The following is a 27,126-nucleotide window of genomic DNA, read 5'->3' on the forward strand; positions in this document are numbered from 1 at the left end:
GTTGTATTGCTGGAATGCTTTGGATTATTGTCACGTTGCATGATCCATCGTCTACCAGGATATAACTTCACAAAGGACAGCTTCAGGTTATGATCCAGGATTTCACAATTTTCCTCTGAATTCACGATTCCTTGGACTATGTGGAGTTGTCCAGGTTCTGAGAATGAAAAGCCAGCCCAGAACTTAACATTCTCACCCCCATGCTTCACTGTAGGGTGAAGGTTCTTTGGCTGGTATGCAGTGTTGACTTTTCACCAAACATTGACTGTTTTAGTTGTGACCAAACTGTTCTATTTTGGACTCATCAGTCCACCGAAGGGACTTCCAAAAATCTTCAGGTTTGTCCAGGTAAAGTTAAGATAGGCAGCTTTGATCTTTTTTTGAGAGCAGAGGCTTCTACCTCGCAAGCCTTCCATGAACGCCTTGTCGATGGACTTTTCTTCTGATTGTTAAAGTATGTACATGTGTCCCAGATGAAGCAAAATAGGTCTGCAAATCTCTTGATGTGATGTTCGAGTTATCTTATTACCCGAATTATCATTTTTCTTGTGGTTCTTGCTGATATTTTTAGAAGGTCGTCCACTTCTAGGCTGGATTGTAGTAATTTGACTGACCTGTATGGGTTCACCTGGGTAGGACTAAAGTGACTTGGTTTTGTCTCTGTTTTAGTCAGTGATGCACAATTTCTTCGCTAAACCTCTCTCGTTTCATTGGTCCATTTCAGTGGTTAGTTTAACTACCAATTTGGCCTACCTGATCCTAATTGACTGCTTGTTTTAAGCAATGCAGCTCAGGGTTCACTTACTTTTGCACCTACATCAATTGACCATAAACTCCTTTTAATTAATTTTGACGACACAATTGATAAAAAAAGAAGGTTAGGGTTAAGTAGTAGTAGTAGTAGTAGTAGCAGTAGTGTGTATACTGTATGTGTGTGTGTGTGTGTGTATATATATATATATATTTATTTATTTATTTATGTGTGTGTATATGTATGTTGAATTAGCAGAATGTCTGTTAAAGTAGTCATTAATCTGAGTGCAGTACTATATATCTTAACAATTAAAATATATATTTTTTAATTACCTTACTATAGACTAGAGCCAGGACTTGATGGCGAACACGAGAAAATGTGGACCAATCAGCGTCTATCAGGAAGTAACGCCAAAGGGCGTGCCTTAAGTAACTTCAGAGTTCAAATTGATCGTCTCAGTTTTCAGAATACTTATACATAGCTACGTGAAAGCGGTAGTTATATTATTTTAAAGAAATTTAAGATATTTAATTCCTTCTTTTGGTTCGCACTCATGTTTTGTTTTTCTTTGATAACGAGAATGAAAGATGGTAACCAGTGCCATTTTTCCACGAGACCGGAGGAGCTGCTACAGGTAAGGCCCGCCTACTAACAAAATGATGAGATCTGATTGGCTGGAGTCGATAAGACTGACAAAACATTTGTTCAATGGCTTTCCCGGTTCTTTCTACGGTACTTTCTGAACCATCTGACGACAATTCATGTTACTAAATTTTAAATGTTTCATAATTCACAAATGTTAGTAAAGTGACATCAATGACTTGTTTTTTCTTTTTCCTTTTTTTTCATAAGAAAAAAGAAAAGAAATAGCATTGTTTCTGAATTTCAATCCAGGTTTGATCTCTTTATGGAGCTCCTGACAGGCAGACAAGCATCATAAACTGCAGATTGGAAAGCCTGCCAGCTGCATGCACTCTGGTTGTGTGTGCGCGCGTGTGTGTCTGGATTGACCTCATGCACACACCAACCACCTCCTCACTTGACAGGCTAACAGAGACGCTTAGCCCTCTTGGCCCAAAGCGTGCAGCTGAGGCCTCTGGGTGAAAGATGCATTCATTGAGTAGCTCACCTGCCCTCCAGCTCACTGTGTGTGTGCGTATGCACGTTTGACACCAGACAGTGTGTGCGTGCAGCTGTGCACGCGTGCATAACTATTGTGTATGTTTCTGTCTGATGCCTTCACCCGCTGGGATTGGGAATAATAGTGAATGTGCCCGTAGGGAGGAGTGGGCACTGCCACTGCCAAGTCACAGAGACCAGGAAAATAAATCAGCAGGGCGAGGAGAAGGAGTGCGCCATCAATCAGAAGGGCACCTTATGGGGGTGGGGGGGGATACCCATAAACATGCCAAGCTTGCCAGGCTGGAGCATGTTGTCGCCATTCCTCAGACAGGCGACATGGTAATGGAACGTAGCCTCCATTTTGAATGATTGTCGGCGGTCTTGACAAACAATAGCGCGGCGGTCTGTCAGGTGTCTCGCTTTCAATGGGATCAACTCCCTCGTTGGCACAAATGTGTTCCCCACCTAAGATGATTGGCGCGATTCGTTAAAAGCTGACGCTGAACAAAGGCTAATGGCTAAAGCTATGGATGGCGTTTAGCGGCAATCTCCGCGGTCATTCTTCATGTTGCCACGGCAAACAATGCGAGGTTGGACAATGAGCGCATTTCATTTGGCCGCAAACTCTCACTTAGGATGATAGAAGGGCAAAGGTGATTTATAACGTGGCGCTGGTTTACGTTTGATCAAGGTCGAGTCTAGTTCTTCTTTGCAACTGTGAATTTAGCTATCTATCTGTCTAGCTATCTTATCTAGCTTTTTTATCTTATCTTATCTATCAATCTTATCTTATCTAGCTATCTTAGCTAGCTAGCTAGCCATCTATCTATCTAGCTAGCTAGCTATTTTCCATTTCCATTTGTATGTCCTTGTATCTATTTCATATCTGTCACTCAGCCTGTCCATCCATCTGTCCGTCTGGCCTCCATCTGTAATTCTAGCTGTCAGTCGTTGATCCACCATTTCTATGAGTCTTTCTATCATTCTGTCATCCTTCTGTCCACTCGTCAATCTCTTCCTCTATCTTTCTATTCATTTGTCCATCTTGTCTGCCTTCATTCTATCCATCTCGTGGGTCTGTCTGTCAGTCTGTTCATCCCTCCGTCTGTCCGTATCGATAATTATGTTCAAAGTCAGACACTTTATAGATGTGATCTGTTCCCCTTAAAAATGTCTGCCGTGAATCCCAGCAGTGAAATATTCTTTACTGCGAGTGGCAGTGTGTTTTATAGACGCCTTAACTGCGTCTCACTTCGCTCCGCACTTTATAGATTTGCTTGAGAGCGTCTGCCACCGCACACACACACACACGCACACACTCATTATTATTTTTGCCATTGCTCCACGGCAGCGAGGCCACACCGGGAGTTTTTAGGAGGTGCAGATGTGCGCTGATGTCACAGGCGGCGGGTCAGGAGACGACGAGCGTAATCAGGGATAACGGCTTCCTGCTTTTTGGAATAAACCCAAACCTGGCTGAGATCTTGTGGCAGATTTACCATCAAGGAAGTTGCACACAGAGTTGTTGATACTATGTCTATACTATTCATATGGTTCACTTTGACTCATTTCATTCGTACACTGCATGCTCTGCTATGCCACAGCCATAGATAGGCACAGTGCCTGAGCTCACAACAGCAAACTGGACTCTCTTTCACTGACTCCCATGTCCAGGCCCCACCTTTAAAGCCACACACACTCAAAGTCACAGATATTATACTGTCGAATGTGAGGACAGTGACCCCAAGTGGACAATAGTAATGCCAATTCACATTTTGTTCTTTTAACTCTTTCACTGCCATGGACGTTAAAAGACGTCAAGTAAAAACCTACGAAGGGCCGCCAATGACGTTAATAGTGCAAAAATATTTATATTTTTTTAAAAATATTCAGTTGCTGCAGCCCTAATTGTGATATTAGCAAAATCAGAAACATTTTGTGGTATCATATTGAGTTACTCCAGTGCTGTTTTGATTTAAAAAACAAAAAACGGCTGTATAACCGTTTTATAATATTATCGATAACATTAGCAAAATGTCATAATAGTATATACTATTGTATCATGAGTTATGTATGCTATTGTTTTGGCAAAGATGCACTTTTGTTAGGAGTCCCATGATTCATTGCATTTTTTTCCCAATTAAAAAAGGTTTCTCTTCAGTTGTTGCGCAATTGCCATATTATTTTTTTTATTTTTTATTTTATTTTTATTTTTTATTTTTTTTAGGAGAGCTCAGTATTGTTCATTCGATTTGACATCATCATTGCTCTCCTTTTAAACAACAAAAAAAAAAGTAATTTTTTGAATTTTTTTTTTAAATATATATATACATATATATATATATATATATACACACACATATATATATATATATATATATATATATATATATATACATTTTTTTTGTATGTGGGTGAGTATGTGTATGTGCGTGTGTGTGTGCGTGCGAGCGTGTGTGTATTCATCAGTTCACCTAAAGCCAATTAAAAAAAAAAATCCCATACTAATAATAAAATATAATAATAAATTGCCAAATGCAGAAACATCAATGTAAGTTATCACGATGTAGTGGCTCTCGCTAACAGACAGAATTAAGTAACCGGAATTAGGTTAAAAAATTCTATATACGTAGACCATGTTTCTATAAATTTTGTAATTGCCATATTATGACATTATCAGGCTACGTTCACCCTGCAGGCAAATGCGACCCAGATCGGATTTTTTTGGGCCCAAATGCGACCTGGATCTGACTTTTTTATGTCAGTCTGAACGGCTCAATTCAGATTTGTTTTCATATCCGATCTGGGTTGCTTTCATATGTGGTCCTAGATCGGATACATATCCAAATTTCTGCAATGCGACCGCAGTCTGAACGGTCAGGTCACATATATCCGACCTGGACGTCATCAAAAGTCCAATATGCGCTCCGTGCGGGCGGGGGCATTAAGCTTGATTTAGGTTTGACACTTGACTTGAATCGCCAAAGTTGTTTCGAGTTACAGTTGTGACTTTATATTTGACTTTAATTTAATCCCACTTGAAACCTAAAGTATAAAGATGACATTTGTGGTGGTGATATCAGTAATTTAGCCACGCAGACGGCTCATTTATTACGCGCGGCAATGACGTGACGCCATCGTTAGGGAGGGAGGAAAAAAGGAGTGGTTTCTGTGAGAAGAGGCGCTCGAACAGGCTCGCCTCATTTTTACAAAATATTATTTCTACCTCCTCCTGCATCACTCTTCTGTTGATATGAGATGATAAAAATATGAGCCGCGACGACGGACTTATAAAAGTCAAAAGTACAATCGCTGTATCATGTTTCTATTTGATATCAATGGTATTGTGATATCCTGATATCGCATTGTGAGTTAACTCGTGTTTTTCCGATACGCCTTTTTGGCTTCCGATACCCGGCTGTCCCGTATCGGCCGATGCCAATACCGTACCGATACCACGCTGTTTGAAAAAAGCGTTTTTTGTTTGTCTGATTTTTTTTAACTTGGATGTAAAATCATCACTATCTTGGTCAGGCACTGCTTAAAAACCTTTGTGAAACAGGAAATGCCGGACACATGTCAGTGAGTTAAAATTTCTATACTAGTATCGGTAAATGGCATCGGTTCATTATTTGTTAGTACTCGCCAATATCGGATTTTAATGCAGTATCAGGATCGGCACAACACTAGAGTTAAGCATTTGGCAATTTTGGCAGTATGCACTCAACCTAGAAAATCACAGAATGCATTGCATAGTGCTTTGTTTGTTCTTTTCCTTAAGTGATAAATGACCGCTGATTTATTTTTAATCCCTCTCTGACATTTCCAGAGTCAAGTCTCGGCATGACGCAGCACTTACCAGGCCTCATCACCTTCTTCTTCTACTTCCTGTGCAGACGTCGTCGCTTTAAGGCAGAGGGGGCTGATGGGAAAGCAGTCAGCCAGGAGGGTGGTTTTGGTGAGTCTGTGTGAGCAAGTGTGTGTGTGTTTTGGGTTTGTGGGGGTGAGGGGGGGGGGTGTCATGTGAGGAGGAGTGGGGGTGTCGACGGGCCCTGCAGGACCATTTGTGCTGAAGCTCATTTGCGCAGCGACACTTAATTGGCTACAACAATTAATTAATGTGTTGGAAAGTTGGCACAAAAAGTTCATTTAAGAGGGTTTTAATAAGCAATTAGAGGAAAAGCAGCGAAGAGGGGGGAATTAGCAGGCGCCAGCGTCTGGCACGTCCGACTGTAAGCGAACGCACCGCTTTTTTTTGTCTTCCTCGCTGAACTCTCACTTTTTTTGTGGAGCTGATGAATGGCCGAGCTGCCATTAGAACTGCATTATGCGCCTTTCAGGGCTTCTCGCCGTGTTCCTTGAGGTGCCTTCAAAGCCACGGTGACCTTATATTGTGTCCACGTCAACACCACCCCCCAACCCCGACGGCGTGGCCCCTCCCAGCGCCACCTCTTGTCCCGCCGCCCGGTGTAAACTATCGCATGACTAATGAGCGGAGCAGGTTGGAATCCTGGGGAAGATGTCCTTGGAAGACGAATGCATTTTGCAGCGGAATAATTAGCTTAATTAACAAATTCTGCATGCATATTCATCAACCTATTAATGTCCGCGTTGCGCCCCGCTTGATGAGCAACACTATAATAACCGCTTCATTTGCATACGATATGTTCACACACGCCTTGTTCCCCCTCTTAAAAAAAAAAAAAATCAAAGTTGCTGAGCCGCTAGTTGCACACAAATCTATATGGCACTGTATCCTGTTAAGGGTGGCGGGGAACTTGACCCCAGATGACTTTGGGCGAAAGGCCGATTATACCCTGGACTGGTCGCCAGTCAATCACAGGGCACATATGGCGACCTAAAACCATTCATACTCATTTTTGTGATGCATTGTTGAGCATTAAGTGTTTATTTTTAAATACAGTGATGCCTTGAGATTATTGAATGTGGCTGTGAACTCAATTTAGCCGACTTGACAACAAGCAGTAATTTTACAGACAACGGACGATTCTTGACGAAAGAGGCTTCAAGTTGTTTATTGTCACCCTCAGAAAAGTTTACTGTAAACTAAGCATCAAACAAAAAGAATTATACGTGCATTTCAAACAACAGTTGGTTTAGCTTAATGCTATCAAACAATACAAAATCCATAGACAGGCTAATGACGAGCATCAGTGTTGCAAATTTGTGCTGCATGTTTATCGTTAAAACAGTTGTTTTCCTGTTTTTCTTATTTTCAATGTATACTTTTCATATGTAATACAGGCTCTTAAAGCAATTAAAGTACAATTTAAATGTATATAAAACAACCTGCCGCGTCATCTTAATAGTGCCATATTTTGGCTGCAAATTCTCTTATTTTATGTTTGACTTCCTGTTTCCTGCCAGCTCTCTGTTCAGTGTCGCAAGCGCATCATCTGGCATTTGCCATTCTACGTGGAGGGGTGCTTCCTCGCAAAGACGTGTGTGCCGTGAACGGCAATTTAATGCAGTTATGTGATAGTAAGAGTATTTTTTTCCCTGTTAACTACGATAACATTCCAAACAAACGATCCAGAATCGAGGGGTATCAAACACGGGGTTTAATACGAGAGTACCTAGGCAGCACCTAGGGGTTGTAAAAAATTATATAAAAAAATAATATAAAATCGAATCACTGATTTATAGTGCATTTCATACACAATGTAAGTCAATATGCTTCACATACTGTAAATTAAAAGTACACTTAAAACGGTTACAAGCAAAGTTAAAGAGATTTAAATGCAAAGTAAAGAAATAAAAATTGTTTAGGATTACTAAAAGAGAATATAGTGCAAAAACAAGTTTTTTTTAAATGTGATTTTAAAAATACTTTGAAAGACCTTAATCATAAGGTATGGGAAAAGAGCATCGTTTTTAACCTGGATTTTAAAAGCATTTACATTTTATTGGTATTTCTTAAATTCAATTAAATAATATAAAATTATAAAATTAAATTAAATCTTAGGGTGATTTTTGGGGGATGTATTATACATGGGTCTGTGCTATTCACAAAACTACAGTGAGTGATTAACCATCAAGAACTATATATTGTTCTGTATATTGAAGTAAGGGGAGGAGCTTAATTTAGTCCGTCTATCTTGTGGGTATACTGTACATGCACATGCCTCCATCTTTGCTTCTATCTCATTTGTGGTGCTGCTGGATATCAGTTGGTGCTAAATGAGATTGGAAGTGTATGCGTGTGTGTGCGCGCGTCTGTGAGTGTGTTCGTGAGAGACACTCGTCTACTGCCTTCCTGTTTCCTGCTTCCTGTTTGCTTCCCTGGTGTTATTTGTTCATCCCCATCAGACTTGTCCTTAACTTATTTATCCCTCGCTTTTGAAGTCGGGCTGATGAAGTGTATGTATGTGTGTGTGTTTGTGTGCGTGCGTGAGAGCTTGGCTCTAATGACAGGTGCTTTATTCTGAAAGGAACACTCCAGCTAGAAGGGACGGCAATCAACCAATCGCGTCCTTTTATTTCCGTGATTTGTGTTTACGCTTGAAGGGCTTGTCGGGCCCGTTTGTGTTTGCTTTCACGCTGGATTTGTATTCCGAGTCACACGGACGCTCCTCGTGTGTTTGTGTGTTACTTCTGTCAAAGTGTGTGTGCGTGTGTCTGTGTGTGTTGCGCATTTCCTGGGAGGCTGCGAGCATCGTTTCATCTGGCCGTGCGTGCGTGTGTAATTTGCGCTAGTCTCTTTGAGCTCCACTTGTACCCTCTCATTGCCGTGTGTGTTTAACTGCTTCTCCTGCCACACTTCAACGCACACACGCACACACACACGCACGTACGCACGCAAACGCCACACCGGACGTGGGACGAATACGTGGGCTGTCTTCTTTCGTGGTGTCTCTTTTTGAGGAGATGAGGAGGGGAAGGGAGGGTGTGTACACGGCTGTGTGTGTGTGTGTGTGTGTGTGTGTGTGGTCGGTCTTGTTTTGTTACATAGTGGGGCCAACATTTCGGGATTTCACGGAGTTGTGGGGCCCACCCGTCCATGTGGGGCCATTTTGCTGAGCCCCACAAGTTTAGACCTCTTTTTGAGGGTCAAGACTTGGTTTTAGAGTTTAGGTTTGAATTGGGTTATGGTTGAGGTTAGGGTAAGGAATAGGGATAGGCAATCATTTTTCATGGTTGGGGTTAGGGGAAGGGGGTAGGAAATGCATCATGTCAATGAGATGGCCCCACAAAGATAGTAAAACAAACTTGTAGTGTGTGTGCGCGCGCGTGTGTGTACGTGATGCCAGCTTGCCTTCAGACAGCAGCAGTTGCAGAGTGAGAATTAAAAGTAGGGAGCGATGCCAAGCGAGTCCCCCGAGACACATAGAAGAGACAGAAGAGGAAATAAAGAAAGAGGATTTCTAACACACGTGCACAAACACATGCACGCACATATGTAATCATCATAGAAAGGAAAGGGAAACCTATAGAAACACACATAAAGCAAACATGTATCGCATCCACTTATATTCACATCACATATATTCTCACCATAAACACTATTTGGTCAGAAGTAGTGGGGTGCAACTTAGCACCTCTGCCTCACATTTCTGAGGTTCTGGGTTCGAATCTCATCTCCGGGCTTCCTATGTGGCGTTTGCGAATTCTCCGGTACTTGTATGGTTTATCTTCAGGTACTCTGGCTTCTTCCCCAAACCTTCCAAAAATGCACATGAGACTCCATAGTGAGTGCACACGGTTGTTTGTCTATACAGTGGGGCCTTGAGATACAAATTTAATTTGTTCCTTGACCAACCTCACGACTCAAATCATCTTCCCCCATTGAAATGAATGGAAATGCTATCAATCCGTTCCAGCTCCCAACCCGACCTCCATAAGTAACACAAACATTTTTTGTTGTTTTTTAATTGAGAAAAATATAACTCAATAATATTGTAATCCACAAAAACATGTAGTAATTACATAATTAAATAAAATATATAAAAAAATTAAACAGTTATTGTTGCACTTTGTCCTTCTCATTCTGGCCTTTGCCACCGTGGGCAACATTATACAGACAAACAGATATAGAGGACTGTACAGGAGACTCTTCTCCTCTTTCAACTTCTCAGTACAGCCCTGATATTAGTCATTCTTCGCAGAGGATAAAGAATATGCTGCCTCTTGTCCCAAAGTCAGCCCAAACAGGTTCCAGCTCACCCGCCATGCTAATGAGGACGAGCCCTATAGAAAATAGACACCTACGTTCCCAGTTGTTTGTCTTATCATTGAAGGTGTGAACATTAATGAATTAATTGACACATAATTGATCATCAAATTAATCACAACTGAGTGAACAATAATATGTTAATAAACAGTAATCTGGAAAACATGTTTAAGCAGTAAATTTCAACGCAAAATCCATTTTTATTGGCTTATTTGATTACCGAGTGGAATTATCAAATTTTAAAATATTCAGTAGTGATAGTACTACTTATCATATTTTTAAGAAATTGTTGGACAAGTATGTGCTTCCTTTTTTTGTTTTGCTTTGCTTGAATGAGTATGGTGTACAAGAACAAGCCCATCAGAAGCTCACCATTGTTCAGAGGCGCCCACAAGCATGCCGAGGACATCCAGCGGCTGTCATAGCTGCACCCAACTCCATTTTGTCCTCTGTAGTCACTTCCTTTATGTAGAAAAGGCACCTGTCCAAATACTTTTGTCCATTTTAGTGTACGATAGCATCAAGATGGCCGTCATACACCCCCCCACCCCGCCTCCCCGCCTCCTTCTCTGTCTATCTGGGTCTCGCCGGTCCCGGGCAAGGTGACACCCAGTGTGCCGTCATGTGACACTGCGCTGTCACCTCCCACTTCCCTCGCATCACACCTCTGCCCCCTGCTGGGCCGGACCCGTCAACACACACTCATACACGCACGCGCATGCACATACACACAGCCTGACACTTCCTCCTCCTCTTCCTCTGTGGGAAGCAAACATCAATTTGGAGTTCTTTAACTTTTGTATGTACAAATATAGATTTTGGTCCTCAAAAGTTTTTCTGTTTTCTGTTAGTTCCTGATCATAAAACTACCACAAGAGGGTGGCCCACGCTGGTCATCAGTACTGATACCTTGAAATTAGGCCTGGTATCAGCCCGATACTGATACATCATATTGGCACTCACCTGTAAATATAAATATTTATGAAACATCAAATAATTCATTGAATATTGGTGAACACAATCTAATATAGAGCATATTGGAAATCCAATAAAAGTGTAAAAGTCGCCAGTTCCAAAATTGCAAACAGACATTTTGGATCCCATGGGAACATCTCTAAACATTTCGGGCTCAAAATCAAATGCCTTGCCAAAGGTGACAGGAAGTGAGGTGGCAAATAAATCAGGCGTTGACGTTCCCAGGAAGTTGGCAGGCGGCGGCCCCTTGTGAGGCGTCGCACCTGACATCTCGGGCTTGCTCCGACCAAAGCGGGCAATCGGACCGCCGTCGCCGCCGCCACAACCGTGGCCGCTGCCCGCCTCTTCTGTGGCGATTGAGATATTTTCGCATTAGTTGGTGTCAGGAGTAAATTAGAGGCCAGATCTGTTTTCTAATCAGAGCACAAGCAGCGTGTTAGAGGAATTAGGGCGACAGCTGCCGGGAGCTTTTTATTCCTCTCTGCCTCAGCCAGAGACAGGCGGACCCCAGCTCAGGGACCACCTCTTTACCACAGCCACCTGTCAACACCGCCATGCGTGTGTACATGTGCGTGTGTGCGTTCTCCCTCATTGACATCCTCACATACGTGCGAGTCCATCGCTGCTCGCTCGCATGCGCCGACGCCGTCTGGCGCGCTGACCCGCCGCCATCTTGGAAATGAAATGACAGCGCAGGCACGCGCGTGAAAGGCTCTGATGATGAGCGATCAAACCGGAGTTAGGCGGGCTTGGCATTTATTTAATATAATTCTGGCCTAGAGGGGGATGACAAAAGTTACATATTTTATCTTAGAATCGTCTTTCTGCATGTTTTTCGTACCGTTTGTGTTCAAATTTGCAGTGTAAAACACTTTTTTTTGTCATATGCTGTATATATATTAAACTGTCTGTATGATTTGACAGAACAATATTATTTATATCATCTACGGAATCTTGTATCGCCAATTTTATTTTAATTGCAACTTTAAAAATTCTCACAGCATGACAAGAATAGCCTTTCAGAGACGGTAGAGACAGACGACGTGACTTTAGTGGCGTAGTCATCGCTCCCTCAGACTCACTCTGTTTCCTTGGCCGGATTATTTAGCAACAAAAGTAAAAAAAAAAAAAAAGAAAAAAAAGAAGGATTTTGACAGCTCTCGAGACAAAACAAGGTTCATGAATAAGTCATGCTAGCAATGTAGCATCAATGGCTAAGAATGGTTTGTTTACATGCATGTGCTTATAATGTTCGCAGTTTGAAAACGTCAAACTCTTCCTTTAACAGATTATAAATACTACAATGTTGATGCTAGCCTAGTTAGCCCATATATTAAATTCACATTACGTGTTATCGTTAAGATAGCGGACTTTTGTCAGGCAGGTGCCTCTGTGGTTTGGTCAGATACACAAGATGCAAATTTCTTTGTTTTATGTCCAGTTTGACAGTAAAAATCAGCAGCTACATTGAAATCCTGCTAGCAGTTTGACAACCTTAAACTCACACTTCAACAGTTTCTAACTTCCATAATTGTGATGCTAGTTTTGTTAGCCCATGAATGGCGTTTCCCTATGATGTGTTAGCGTTAAGCTGCCGTACTTTTGCCAGCCAGTTATGTGGTTTGGTTAGTTGCGTAAAGTGTACATCTCTTTGTGTAACGTTTGACAGTAAACATCAAAACATCAAAAACTTGTATATTGTGTTGTTATTTTTGGGCTAAAATACAAATAAATTATTTTCATATTCAAATTGCAAATTTGCACTACTCGCTCTTTATTTTCATCAGAGAATGAGACCTCAACTGAAAGCCAACAAATCTTCAATGCAATGGTTAATTTACAGTCATTTTTCACATAAAAGCTAAGCGTTTCCTTTCTCAAAATATAAAAACAATACATCTCTGCAACATTTTGAAATAAATGCCTTACATTGGACATAATAGGTCGGAGGTTTGTCATTAAAATTCATGCATTATTCACTTAGAAATAAAGGGAAATGCCAAAGCTGCTGAAAGGCACTTCTTGGCCTGGGCCGCATCACTTCATAAAATGTTATGGAAAATAATTTTTTATAAAAATATAATCAAATTGTTCCTTCTGCCATTCCATTAAACATGACCTATAAGTGAATTTAAATTTCACTGGTGATCAATTTGATTCTGCGGTTGGCTTATTAAAAGCAAAGTCAAGGACAATCATATGCAAAAATTAAAACATTTTTGGACAGACGCCAAATGTGTTCATTTCGGCCGCTGTGATGCTAAAAGAGGACGACGGACAATTCTCAGGAAGATGGATGATAAAAACGTGAGCATCGTGAGCCACTCACCGCTGATGATGATGATGTCTCTGGTGGGCCGGACTGTGGGAAGGTGAGAGGTGTGGGAGGTGGCGTGATAACACACGCACACACACACACACACACACACACTTGCTTTCCGAGTGTCACTTCTCTCTCTTTAAAAATAAATAAATAAATCAAAATTCTTGGAGGACTTTCAGGTGGTCACATTATTCCATAATTTGTGTTTTTTTTCTTTCCTTTTTTTTAAGGGCTGGGCCAATGTATCATATAATATCGATATTGCGATATTGTCCCATGTAATATGCATATCGCTTAGACATGCAATAAGTTTCATATGGAATTGTATGCTTTTATCTGAATTCGACCAGTCAGATGCAAACTTAAAAATGTGCATCACTATCCAATAGTTAAACATCATCTAGGGTAATTACAATTAATGAACTAAGAATACATTGAGCTTGCTTAATTTGCTAGATGAATTTTTTTTTTTATTCTTTCATTAGATAATAAAAATGTTATTTATTTAGGTACATGTTATATATTGCAATAATATAATAATAATAATATGCAATTGATATCGCATATATATATATATATATATATATATATATATATATATATATATATATATATATATATATATATATATATATATATATATATATATATATATACATATATAATGTGTGTCTGTGTGTGTGTGCATGCGTGTGTATGCTTCTCCCATTAAGTAGCAATTTTAAATTTGGGGGGTGAAAAAAATTGATCATTATTTCTTGTTTCCACACATTGGCAGAATCCTCAAATGTATCTACTTAGTTATACACTTTCATTAAAATAAAACATTGCGCTTAAATGATAGCTGCAATATTTAAAAAAAAAAAAGATTTTCCTAGAAGAAAAAAAATACTAAAGAAAGAGCTCCCAATTTTCTATTTGCATACTTTCTGCATATATTTTTAGAATGCTACTGTTAAAGTGGCATATTATTATTCATTTTTATTTTCCTGTAATTTTCCTTAAAAATAAATATTTTTTTTATGTTTATTGACCCTATAATTTTATTATTTGTTTAATTTCTTCCTATATTGCGTTTTATTATTATTTTTTATTATTTCCCTATGCTTTTTATTATATCCAAGCAAAAAAAAAAAGCGTGAACTCAACTTGTGTTATGCACACATAGCATATTATGTTTTGTTTTAAAAGTGTGAAAAAAAACAACATTGCACCTACATTGCACCAGAAATAACCTGGTAGCAATGAGCTATTAATACCGTTTTAATTTGGAGTTTGGCAATCAGCACGCACTCACACAAACCCACTTGTGTGAACATTAAGCTAAATGACGCAGTAGCGTGACCCATCTGGACCAGGAAGACGAAAAGCTTGCGTCGTCCTCTTTGAACTTCCATTTCCACCTCGTGGCTGCCGATGCTAATTTGCTGCACATAGGATGCGCATATACATACACAAACAGTGTCATAAATAGAGCTAGAGTGGCGATGGTGGGCCTGGACGTGAGCCAGCTCTGCACCAGCTCACTGGTTAAATTATTAACACTGACTGTGTGTGTGTAGGGGGCACGACAAAGAATAGATTTTTCCGAACAGAGCGGGAGAATTTGGGATGAGCAGCAAATAAAGCCTTGGATGGCAGCGGCATACTAATGGTGCTGGTGTGTGTTTAGCAGAGCGAGGGGCGGGGAAGAGCGATGGCGAGAGATCTGGGAACGTTGGTTCCGATCCAGAGAGTTAATGTTGCGCTCATTGATGGATAGAGTGCCAGTGAGGAGGCTCCGCACAAAAGATGGATGGAGAGTAAGTCTCCTGCCTCTCCAGACGCTCGGGCTACGATCGTCTGTGTTGCTTTGATCGGAAATTGACGTCAATGCGTGAAAACATCACTTTTTAGCCTTTGAATGCATGTGGTAGCCTACTGGGTGGGACAAAGTAACAATATTGTTATATAGTTAGTAGGGGTGTGAATTGCCTAGCACCTGGCAATTCGATTCGTATCACGATTCGTAGGTCACAATTCGATTCGATACCGATTAATCCCGATACGAATCTATAAATTGATTATTGCGATTTTTTTACACTCAAATTTAGAAAATACTAAGCAGTAAACTTGTACATGTACACTGTAAGATTTGTATAAAAATGTGTTGATTTATCTGAAAATTCAGGTTGCAGTCTGTTTCATGTTTGAACGGCACTGAAATCAAATATTAAGGCTTAATGTTCCATTAATATAACTTTCTTCCATGTTTAATGTGTAAATCCTAACCCTAAGTAAGACGTTTTGTTGAATATTCCCATAAAAAATTGATGTTTAAAAATCGATTTGACCGCATATTGAATCGATTCGAGAATTGCACGCTGTAATATCGCGATATATCGCCAAATCGATTTTTTCTAACACCCCCAATAGTTAGAGTGCGACACAACATCAAATATCAATACTGATGATTTTCATATAAATGAATATAAAGGCAATATAATGTCAATAAAACCTTTTTTTTCCTGTATTGATGTAGACTATATCAATATCGCAATGCATCATATCTGTATCATCTGTTACTGATTGATACGCAAGGATTAGATATCAATGTAGTTGTTTGTTCTTTGTTATTATTTGTGTGTACCATATTAATATCGTCACACTCTAAAAACCTTTGGGTCAAAAATAAATCTACGATGGGTCAAAAATGGACCAATCGTCTACTTGGGTCAATTGGACTCAACTTTGAGTCAATAAATTGGTCTTTTAGTGTAAAACAACTCATGAATAGTGGTCAGATCCTTTACTTGGGTAAAAAAAAAGGGGCATTTTGTATAAAACAACCCAGAAAGTTGCGTCAAATTGACCCATAAAGTGGATTGATCCATTTTTGATCCATAATTGGGTTACTTTTGACCCAACTGTTTTTAGAGTGCATTTATCTGTATCGTCTAAAATGATATTGTTGATTTGTCACTATCATACTGTTTATCAATAACATCGTTCTTGATCTTTTGTGAATTGGAGAATATACAAGAAGCCAGTTATGCTAGCAACTAGTATTCAATGTAGTGATTTACCCTTAGTTGATAAATACAATATTGATATTGCCATGTATCATTTGTTACTGAAACAGTATCCCTATACAACTGTCATTTATCAATATCATTGTTCTTGATCTATTGTGGTGTGAAGAAGAATATACATAATACCAGCTATGCTAGCAGCTAACATTTAACGTAACGATTCCCTTTACTTGAAGAATAAAATATCAATATAATCTGGATCGTATTCTGTTGGTACAATATCAATATACCACCATGATGCCAGCTATGCTAGCAGCTAGCATATGTATGGTGAATTCCCCTTAATTGGTTAATAAAATATCAATATGGCTATGGATCTGTATCCTCTGTGACACAGTGTGATACAGTATCAATATATCACTATCATACCTATCAATATCGCCGTTCTCCATCACGTGATCCCAGCTATGCTAGCAGCTAGCTTTTCCTGCATAGTGAATTCCCCATAGTTGAACACAATTTCAATATTGCCATCTATCTGTACTGTATTGTAAACCATTGTAATAAATCAATATCGTCATTTTTATTCTTTTGTTAAGTAATTTAAATGCACAAATATGAGAAGACCCGCTAGGACGACCATCAAGTCCACCTTCTGACGTCACTCACTAGGCCACACTAACACTTCAAAGTTTTAGTTTTAGTATGTTTTTGTATGCAGTTCTATTTTTTTTTCTCTCTCTTTTTTTTTTTTTAAACACATAACAGTTTTGATTCTGGAATGAATTAATGGCATTTGTTTCTCATGTAAAATATGTTCCTTGGCTCAATAAATGTTGGGAAACACTGCACTAATAGAGCCATATGAATCATGATACAGAAAAAAAGAGCAAAAGGAACCAAGAATAGTTGCATATTGTTGTACGTGTTCAAACATTTTTTTTTTCCTAAGAGTCTGCCACCACACACACACACACACACACACTTTCCCCATCTTCCTCCTCTCTGGCGGGGGCATCGAAGGGGTGAAGTGATCTGTGCGAAAGCCTCCTGTTCGATGCGCTGAGGCAGAGGAGGATTGTGGGTAGCGGCTGTCTGCAGGGGTTGGGGGGGGTGGGGGCGGTGTAGTAGAGTCAGCGATGAAGGGGAGGGGCGGGATGGGTTGCCGGGGCGGGCGGCAGCAGATGGCGTGCCACACTGCGAGGCCCGTCGGCTGGCATCCAGAAGAGGAGGAGGAGGGAGCGAAGGGATTGGAGGGGCACCGCTCCCAAAGTGCCAGCAGGCATCAGGGGAAGGAGAGCGGGGAGGTTGAGGTGAGGGGCTTCGGCGGGAGATGGAGCTGCTAGACATTGTCAGATTAGAGCTCATAAGCGGGATTGTGCCGCTAATTGCGGAAGAACAGCAACAACCGACACCCATTTGTCTTTCAAGTCCAAGTCCCAATCCGCCGTTGACGGTTTCTGAAGATGGCCTCCTACTGGAGCGTGACGCTGGCGTCGGGTCGCACTGTGACAAGCTGCTCCGATGTGACACAAGTTTGGCAGGCTTGGCGACAAGACTGACACCGGGTTAGCGAGATCATTCATGTCCACTTGACATTTTAGACCAGGGGTGTCCAGACTTTTTCAAGGTCCACGTAGAGGCCCACTAACAATCTTCAGTTTCAATGTATTTGCTTTACGCTAAAACCAATCCATAACAGTATACCAATCCCTGGATGTGTTTACATTAACTCATTCACTGCCATTGACGGCTATAGACGTCCAAAATTCATTTGAACTATTTCTATTAGTTTAACATTTTTTTCTACTTTTGTTAACAAGAGTATGAAAACCTCGATTTTTTTTTTATTGTACATTTGGAACAGATATCAAATTTGTGGTTAATTGCGAGTTAACTAGTGAAGTCATGCGATTAGTTACGATTCAAAATTTTAATCGCCTGACGCCCACATTTTTTAATAATCTTTAAGTCGCATCAGGCAATTAAAATTTGTAATTGTAATTAATCGCATGACTTCAATCGTTAACTCATGATTAATCACACATTTTATATCTGCTCTAAATGTACGATCATTTTTTTTCTAGGTTTTCATACTCTAAACAAAAGTGGAAAAAATGTTAAACTAATAGAAATAGTTCAAACTGATTTTTGACGTCTATAGCCGTCAATGGCAGTGAATGAGTTAAACACATTCCAAACTTGATTTATCAACTCACAATATACATCAATAATCATATCCAACGGTTTACATTCTAAAATGAACCTCTAACCGTCGCTTTCTGTAAGCGTAAAAAGCAGGACTGCAACAGGTGACTTTCGATCATTTTTAACAAAAAGTAGGCTGTGCTCAAATGCTACCACTTTGGTTCTTCTTCTTTCAAATTTACACAAATTCAGTGTGCTTCCATCTTGTTTTTCATGGTTGAATTACACCCAATATGAACAAGAGTTAAGCCAAAATAGAGTTGGAAACTGTACCAAAAAAACCTGCGACATAGCGAGACAGCAAACCTGGCTTGTAGAGGTATCAACATGCGGGTCATGAAAACAAGGATAAGGACTTGTTAGTTTCTTTCATCTTCCACAAACAAATGCACAAATGCAATCGTCACTCAAAAGGCCTGATCCCGCCTTTGAAAACAGCACACATTTAAAGTCACGGACACGACAGTCCAGAATGTGAGAATGGCAACTCCAAGTGGTAAAAAAAAAAGAATATCTGGACCTCACATGCATCATTTTGTATTGGTATTTTGTAAAATATTTTGTTTATACAATTATATAAATAATCAATTAGATGATTTGTAGAATAATCAATTCTAAAAATGTTACGCCCTAATAGAAAGTGTTAATAAAGCTTTAATTTGCTCTATTTGCTTAAAACATCTGAAGGTCGTTTGGAGAATGTTTGTGACTATGAACGAACCTTGACGAGAAATCAACATTTGCCCTCAGTGGGACATAGGCTTTAAAACATATGTACAGTAAATGATCAAATAAATATATGGTTGGTCACTACTTTGCAGAATGTTGTCAATTGTCGTGAGTTCTGGAATGTAACCCCCTTAATCAAAAAAAAAAAAGGGGATTATTGTAGAAATGTTTGGTTTATTTTTGACTCTATCATGTTCCTCTCAGTTGTTACATGATCAAAACCTACGGTAAAACAAAAGTTAAGATTCTTTGTCAATGTGTTTGATTTTCTGCAGCAAGAGGAACTGGTCGCGCAAGTGGAAACTTTTATTTTGGGTTGTTTAGGAGGTGTTCATGTTTTTCTCAGCTTTTAACACCAGTGTTGAGTCTACAATAACATAAATAGCTTAAATAATTTCTCTTAAAGAAAGTGCATCAAAAATAGTTTCTCAGTGATCAACAAGTAAAGCTCTTGATGACTTCTAAGAGCACATGAGCGTGCCCTCGACAAACTTGATCTAATCCGACAAATATTTTGTTTGCGCAAAACAGCGTGGCCTAATTAATAAACTTAATTTTGGTAAACGTGATAGAATAGCAACGTGCCGAAACGCGGCATCAAAAGGCTCACGCAGCTGCCGTACCCGTTTGTGTTTTCGCCTGGAAAACTCCCGTCACGCTCACTCCAGAGACCGGCCGTAAATATTTCATCTCCCGTTGTCATTTCGCATTCACACGTACACGTGGGATGCTAATGCTAACCCACATCTTCCAAACTGGGCTAGAATACACACACAAAAACATTCAGCATTTGCGTGTAGGGCTAGGCCACACTCCTGGGCCAATCATCTGACCTAGTTGTTGTTAAAACGCACTTTTGACACTTTTTTTTTTTTTAGAGATTGGTCACAGCTTTTTGAGGTGATTGCCTTGTTTGCATTCGCGCACGGTCGCCTGGCATCACCTGCAAGTATTGCAGAAAATGAGCCTGGCTCTAATTAAGGAGCACCTTCAGTCGAGCGTGCACACACGTAGACGCACAAAAACATCGCAACCCAAGAAGGTTTGAACAGATGTTGAGGAATTTAAGATGCAAAAGGGAAGTGGGACTCCCCCCACGGTGTACTCCACCTCTCCCCCCACGCGCACGCACACACACACTGACACACAATCACTTTCACACTTCACATCAGGGCTGGGAAAACTTTCGGTGCTCAGGTGCTACATTTGATTTTTGAAATAGATGGTTGGGTTAGGTCATTCCTCGAGGAGGTTAAAAAAACAAAAACAAAACTTTTTATATACCTATCTAATGTCATTTTTAATTTGAATTATTAAAAAAAAAAAAATTTAAATATAGAATTTCAATTGTAATAAATAAAAATTGCCTTTGATTGACTTCTGGGTGAACCCCACCTACTGCCCCAAGACAGCTGCGATAGGCTCCAGCACGCCCGCAACCCTCGTCAGAATAAGCAGCTCTGAAAACTGGTGGATGCAAATATTTATTTATTCATACATTTTTTTCATTGTGTTATAGTCGACCCTTGCTATTTGCGGGGAATAGGAACCGGTCCGGCTCACAATAAGCAAAAATCCATATCTAGTCCACTGAATTAAAAAAAAAAAAATGAAACCAAAAAAAAGTCTTCAAAAAACACTGATAGACATTAATTATACTACAAAAAATGGGAATGGGGGGGGAAAAAAATCCCTGTAAAAGCATCCCACTAAATATTGATGCAGGAGTCGACTATTTATGATGGATAATTAATTGCAGTTATTGAAAAAAAGTTTTTTTGTTTGTTTTTCAGTTAATTGTCATTTTCAAATGTTTTCATAATTAAAAAAAATATTCACATATTTAATTTATATACGTTTGAAAATTATTTATAACTAATTTAACTATAATCAACCAATTATATTTAACCAAATAAAATATGTGATGTTATTTTCATTTTAAAAATTAGCTGTCATTTGAAATCGTTATTTATACATTTTTAATTTCCTTATATTATAGAAACATTTTTAAATTTTGCAATGCATTTTAAAAAAATATATTATTTACAATTGATTTAAAAATAATCTTATTTAGGAAAATGTATTTAAGAAAATGCAAAAGCTTGGTTTAAAAATCTTAAATAACTTAGTTTATAAAGCTAATAATTCTCATTTTATTTTATTATTTTTTATTATTCATACATGTTTAAATACCCTTGGGGTATGTAAACCTATTAGCACAACGGTAAATGTCAAAAGCAAAACGTCTCTTAATGACACAAAATTGCTATGAATCGTCACCAAAATTCACATGTCAACTTCAACCTCTGAAAATATCAAAACAATTGCCACAGTATTTTGGAATTTTTGGGCAAACAGTACACTCATAAGTTTACATACCCCTAGGATATATGTAGACTTTCAAGCACAACTCTATAACTCAATTACGCAATTATTTTTTGAGCTGCATAAAAAATATATATATATATATATATATATATATATATATTGGTTATGCTTTATTTTAACCTGTGCTGTATGTGTCACATGGGCCATACTTTGCTCCACATGTATCTCCATATATTACAGCACAAAGATGCATCTTCCGCATATTCAGCACATGTACGTCGATGTGCACAAACACATGCACTGTACCCTCTTCCCTCTCCTCCCTCGAGCCTCCAGGGCTCTGCCCCCACTCCTTCTTATAAGAGGGCACCATGTGGCACTTTATTCCCCCTGGCATGAGGCAGCCCCTCTGCCAGCCCCGCATTGTCCGCTCCCTGCTGGAGAGCACGTGCCTGAAACGTACCCCCACCTTGGCCCGCTCGCTTTTATCGTGTTTACCGTACACTGAGACGGATGCTCGCGCTTAGGGTCTCCAAAGCGCACACCTGAGATAAATGGGGCGTATGCGCAGGTGACACACCGTTGGGAAATCGTCTTTCCCGCATTGTGTTGCTTTTTGTGCCGTGCCAAAATTTCCACACTTTGTTCAACTCCAGTCGCTAAACTATTGTTTGGAATTGCTGGCGCATGTGGAAATTTACACTAACATACCAGGTTGCTACAAATGATCTGGGCCAGTATTCCGAAAGATTCTGAGAATTCTCTCAGAGCTCCTAACCTAAAAAATTGTCGCAATGAGTCTCTTAGTGTAGGAGTGATGCCAGAACATTCTCAGAGAACTTTGATCAAAGAATGGACAAAAACTCCGATCTTAGTGTGATTGGTTGATCCTAAAAACGAAATAAAAAAATACACTTTTATTGATGATGGGCAAAGGATGGACCATAAAATCAAAGAACTTGACCTTTTTGAATTTACTTTCAAATTTGGCTCCATTTTTTTTCCATTTTGTTTTTCTAGAGGTCACATTTTAAAGAATTCATGGAGATTTTATCAGATTGTCTTGAAACTAATGGTGCAGCTGATAAAAAAAAAACTCATGGTTCGGATCGGATTATGGATTTGAGTCGCGGATTGGATCATTTGTCGGATCAGCAAAGAAAAAAAAAAAGATCAATATGCCCATTAAATAAAATAAAACATTTATTGCAAAATGTCAAGTCCAGTAGAAGGCAGGATACCATTTTATACCATCCTAAATTCCAAACAAACATATTTGACATTTTGTGTTGAATGTTGTTTTTTAGAGGCAAAAATGTAGCTTATCTTGTTGTTTTAAGAATGAAAAAGACATTTAAGTGCAATTTAAGACATCCTTTTTCTTTAAACATGGAGAGTGACTTATAAACTAGACTATGCCCACATAATTGGGAATAAAAAGTAAAGAAAGAAAGCCAAACAACTGCTTGCTTTTGCCAGCCGGGCACTTGTACTGTATCTAGCAACTAGCTTAGCCGCTAATGCCGGAGACTTTTCGTGTGTTACAATGGCGGCGTAACTAACTAGTGGTTTCTTAGTGATGTTAATTAGCGATTGAATATGAATTTGGGATGGCGTTGCCGTTGTTCTGAGGCTGGCAGTAACCATGTAATGGCAATAAAACTGTGACACAAGCCAAAATGTCTTGAAAGACCAGTTAAGCTAGCCGTCACCGTCATGTCACTACGTGGGCCAACTTCAAAATCAAAGCCGCCTGAGGTCAATGTATTATTTGGTAACCTCTATTTTGAAGTGCGTAGGTGGTGTTTTACATTATGAGTATGTTTGCTTCTTTGACATGTATAAGTCACAGCACACACACCAAATAAAAACAGATTACTCAAGGACGTGATTCACCCCTAGCTGCCAAAATGCTCCCATACATGCTACTTTTGTTTTTTTACTTGATTCACGAGTGTGTTCAAGTTACTCTGCTGCTGTTATAGTGAATGTGGACTGATCCATGTCAACGCACACATTTTTTTTTTTCCATCAACCAATCTGCGGACCATGTGCGGCCTGAACTGTGGTGGTGCGTGATCCGGATCAAAGATCCACAAACTGCTTGAAACTGTGGGTGTTTCATATAAAGATGTTCAAGATAAAAAGTAAAAGCAAAGGTTTTTATTTTGCCGACTGCTGTTGCCATGGCGATCCACTGTTTGCCAAGAAAATGTATGATGATTGTGATGGTCTTTTATATTTGTGAAAACGTGTGAAACTTTAACACACATGATGCCTGGCCATTTTGTCCCATGCTTAAAAGTCCTCTCCTTGCTTTCAGCAGATCTCACCCTAGGAGCGCTCTTAAGAGCTAGGATTCTTCAGAAATAGCTTTTATTTTTTTTTATTAGGATTTAAGATACACTTTTAGAGGAAATTCTAAGAAAAGATCATGATGAAGAAATATACATAAGCATATGATTATGGCAATGCTGTTTTGACGTTAATATTATCCAAAATACTGTGACAACGCCATGCCACATTTTTATGGCACAATAGACCAGGAAACAAGTTCGAAATGTACAGTGCCGTGTTTATGCACGCAATACGTCACAGCGATGCGGTGGACTGGACAAAAATGTCCAATATGGCAGCATACAGGGTATGCCATTAATTTTGATACTTAATCGGCTCAAACCTTTTTTTCAGGAAATCAGATGCCATTGATATGAACACTTTTAAAGCTCGTACTCACTCCCTCATAGAATGATAGAAAAGTAACGTTGAGTCGTGTGTCTTTTTAAACCTTGACCTCTCACCAACATTTACTTGACCCTGTAGGACCCAAAAGAGGCTCACGAGTGCCCTGGGGAAGCTATTGTTTCATGCATCTGAGGAGGACGTTATGCCCAAAAAGGTAAGTGCAGGCAGATTTTATGTACTCTCAAGAGTTTTTGAGTGTTGATTTGACTTTTGAAAATGGACACGGACACAAGTACTTGAATCGCTAATAGTTCGTGTCAAATGTAACGCTAATGCGACTTAATGTGTCATCAGGAAAGCAGTTTTTGGAGTACGAGATGGTGGACAAAATGACGACGTTGGAAAACATTGCCCTGCAGGACTTTGGCAGTGAGTTAAGTGAGGTCAGTAAACTTTTGCTATCTTAACTTCGGTTAGATGAACAAGCTAACTGAAAGTAAGAAACTAATGTAGGCCCTCAATCTTTACAGCCTGTTTTTCCTCAACATACATACAAAGTCGGGTAAAATGAGTGTTATACCCAAAGCTCATGCCTAAAATCTACTCCTCGATAGCATTTTTTCTTTCTTTAAAATGGCTGACGTAATATAAATAGTAAAATAGTTTTTATTTAGTTTTGACTTTTATTTTTTTTTAATTTGGTAAGTTGCAATTAGTTTTTAGAGTTAGTTTTTATTCATTTTCATTTTTTTCAAATGCTTTGTTTTAGTTTAGCTTTTATTATATTTAGTATTAGGTTTTAGTTTTTTTTTTTTTTTAAATATACAGAATGTTCATTGAGTGCAAGATTTAAAAAAAACAAAAAACACTGTGTTACGTTTCCAGTGTTCAATTAAATATGCAGTAGGCAGTGTTACTTTCACACTGTTAGGATCAAAAGTTACACTGTCAGAGTAAATTTCCTCGAGTGTTGTGACCTGTGTTACACTACCTTGAGTGCTAAATTGACCACACCCTCCCTTCCGGTGAAGGAGAAACTTTCTAATTTTACAGCGCGATGGCGTGGCTCAGTAGTACAGTGGTCGTCTTGCAACCCTGAAAGCATGGGTTTGATCCCAGGCCAGTGTGACTATGTCAAAGTGTCCTTCAGCAAAGATACTGAACACCAAGTTGCTCCTGATGCCGTGTCATCAGTAGTCAAAATATAATGAGGTGTAGTTTGAGTTACATTTTTAACACTGACATTAGTGCAATACACTCATACGTGTTTAAACATCAGAGTTAAGTGTAGTTTGGCAGAATTAAATGTTTAACACTGACACTAGTATAGAGTACTTTCAACACTACTCAGTGTTTACCAGTGTCGATTTTTAACATGATACAGTAGTTGGGTTTCCATCCACCTATTTTATTCGAATTTTCAAGAAATGCGAAAATTAAACTGAATGAAAATGCCCAAAACGTTTTTACGCTTGGAGGGGGTGGTTTTTGAAGCGTATCGAAAAAAGGAAAACGCATATTTTGACGATGGAAACGATAAGCGACTACAAGACTGGATATACATCGCACGTTTTGACCGATACTACGTCACACGCACGTTTGTAGTCACAATAAATGGCAGATGATAAAGTAAGATATGTTTGGGGAGACGAAAAAACACGATTTTATACTTTTTATAATTAATTAAAGAAAACATCATAAATGCAATTTTAGATGGCTTTATTAGCATCAGCTCTCAATGTAACGACACACTTCACTTACATGCGAGAGGGAAGCCAACAAGACAAACTATTTCCGTTCCATCCGTCAGAACCAACATTCCCACCTGGAACTCCCCATTGTCCCAAAGTTCCGTCACTACAACGTCATCTCGCGGTGCATAAGAAGACCGGATGAAAAATCAACTAGTAATAGTAACAAAAAAACAAAAACACTTTTGTCACAATACTGCTGTATTTGAGCACAATAATATAAAAAAGAAAGTAAAATGGAGATTTTACCCAAAGCTAATGTGTGAACTTCACCTAGCTAGCATGTTCTTCTTTCCTTAAATTGATGGACATGCCCAACTCACTTAGGCCTTGGCGCACCCTGTTGGTTTGGAGTGGAATCAGCAACATTAAAAAAATAAAAATAAAAATCATATATTTTCAAATCATTATTACTTTGTGTAGCAATTTGTGTCATCATCCCACACTCTCCCAGGCAGAAGGCAATCACATTATCACCAAGCGTGGTGTAAATGTCTTTTTTCCGCCTTTTTTTTTTTGCTCATATTTTAAGCCGAGGCCGCAAAAAAAGCAGCTTAATTTAATTACATGTGACAAAAAACAATCAAATGACTATGTAACAGAATGCACAACAGCTCGCGTCAACAACAAATACAGCTGGGAATTAAATAAAAGAAACAGTTTGAGAAGGAAATGGACAGAGTTACATAAAGCAAAGATTTGTTGAAGTGCTCAACATTGACTTTGAGTAAAAGTAATATGCAAGAGAGAGATTAAAAGTAGAAGTAACAGAAAGTTTTAATAGACCAAAATAGCAGCGCGCCATGGCACAGCTGCTCCACGGAGCCCGACGGGGCCCGACGGGGCCTCGTGGCGGCCGGGCTCTCGAGCCCCGTCTCTCTCTTCTGTGTGCTCGGGTGAGAATTAGATGGGTTTAAGCGCCCGCCTCACTTGCTAATCCCTTAATCTGCAGTGGTGGTTGGTGGAGGAGAAGGAAGGCTTTACTTCTTCTTGGCACTCCAGGAACAAACACAACAATCCAACAACAGCACAAAAACAAAGAGAAAGGT

The 27,126-nt window shown here is 39.3% G+C and overlaps 1 long non-coding RNA gene across 1 annotated transcript in view; it reads left to right on the forward strand.

Annotated features, from left to right (window-relative positions):
• The first annotated feature begins 333 nt into the window (after window positions 1–333).
• LOC144044688 (uncharacterized) overlaps window positions 334–27,126 on the forward strand; it is a 45,873-nt gene continuing 19,080 nt past the window's right edge. Inside the window, exons 1-4 of the long non-coding RNA XR_013291329.1 lie at window positions 334–348; window positions 5,706–5,834; window positions 24,465–24,540; window positions 24,681–24,769. This is a non-coding gene — a long non-coding RNA (uncharacterized LOC144044688). The remainder of the gene's footprint in view (window positions 349–5,705; window positions 5,835–24,464; window positions 24,541–24,680; window positions 24,770–27,126) is intronic.

The sequence above is a fragment of the Vanacampus margaritifer genome, chromosome 2 (assembly GCF_051991255.1).
Source record: "Vanacampus margaritifer isolate UIUO_Vmar chromosome 2, RoL_Vmar_1.0, whole genome shotgun sequence".
Classification (NCBI taxonomy): Eukaryota; Metazoa; Chordata; class Actinopteri; order Syngnathiformes; family Syngnathidae; genus Vanacampus; species Vanacampus margaritifer.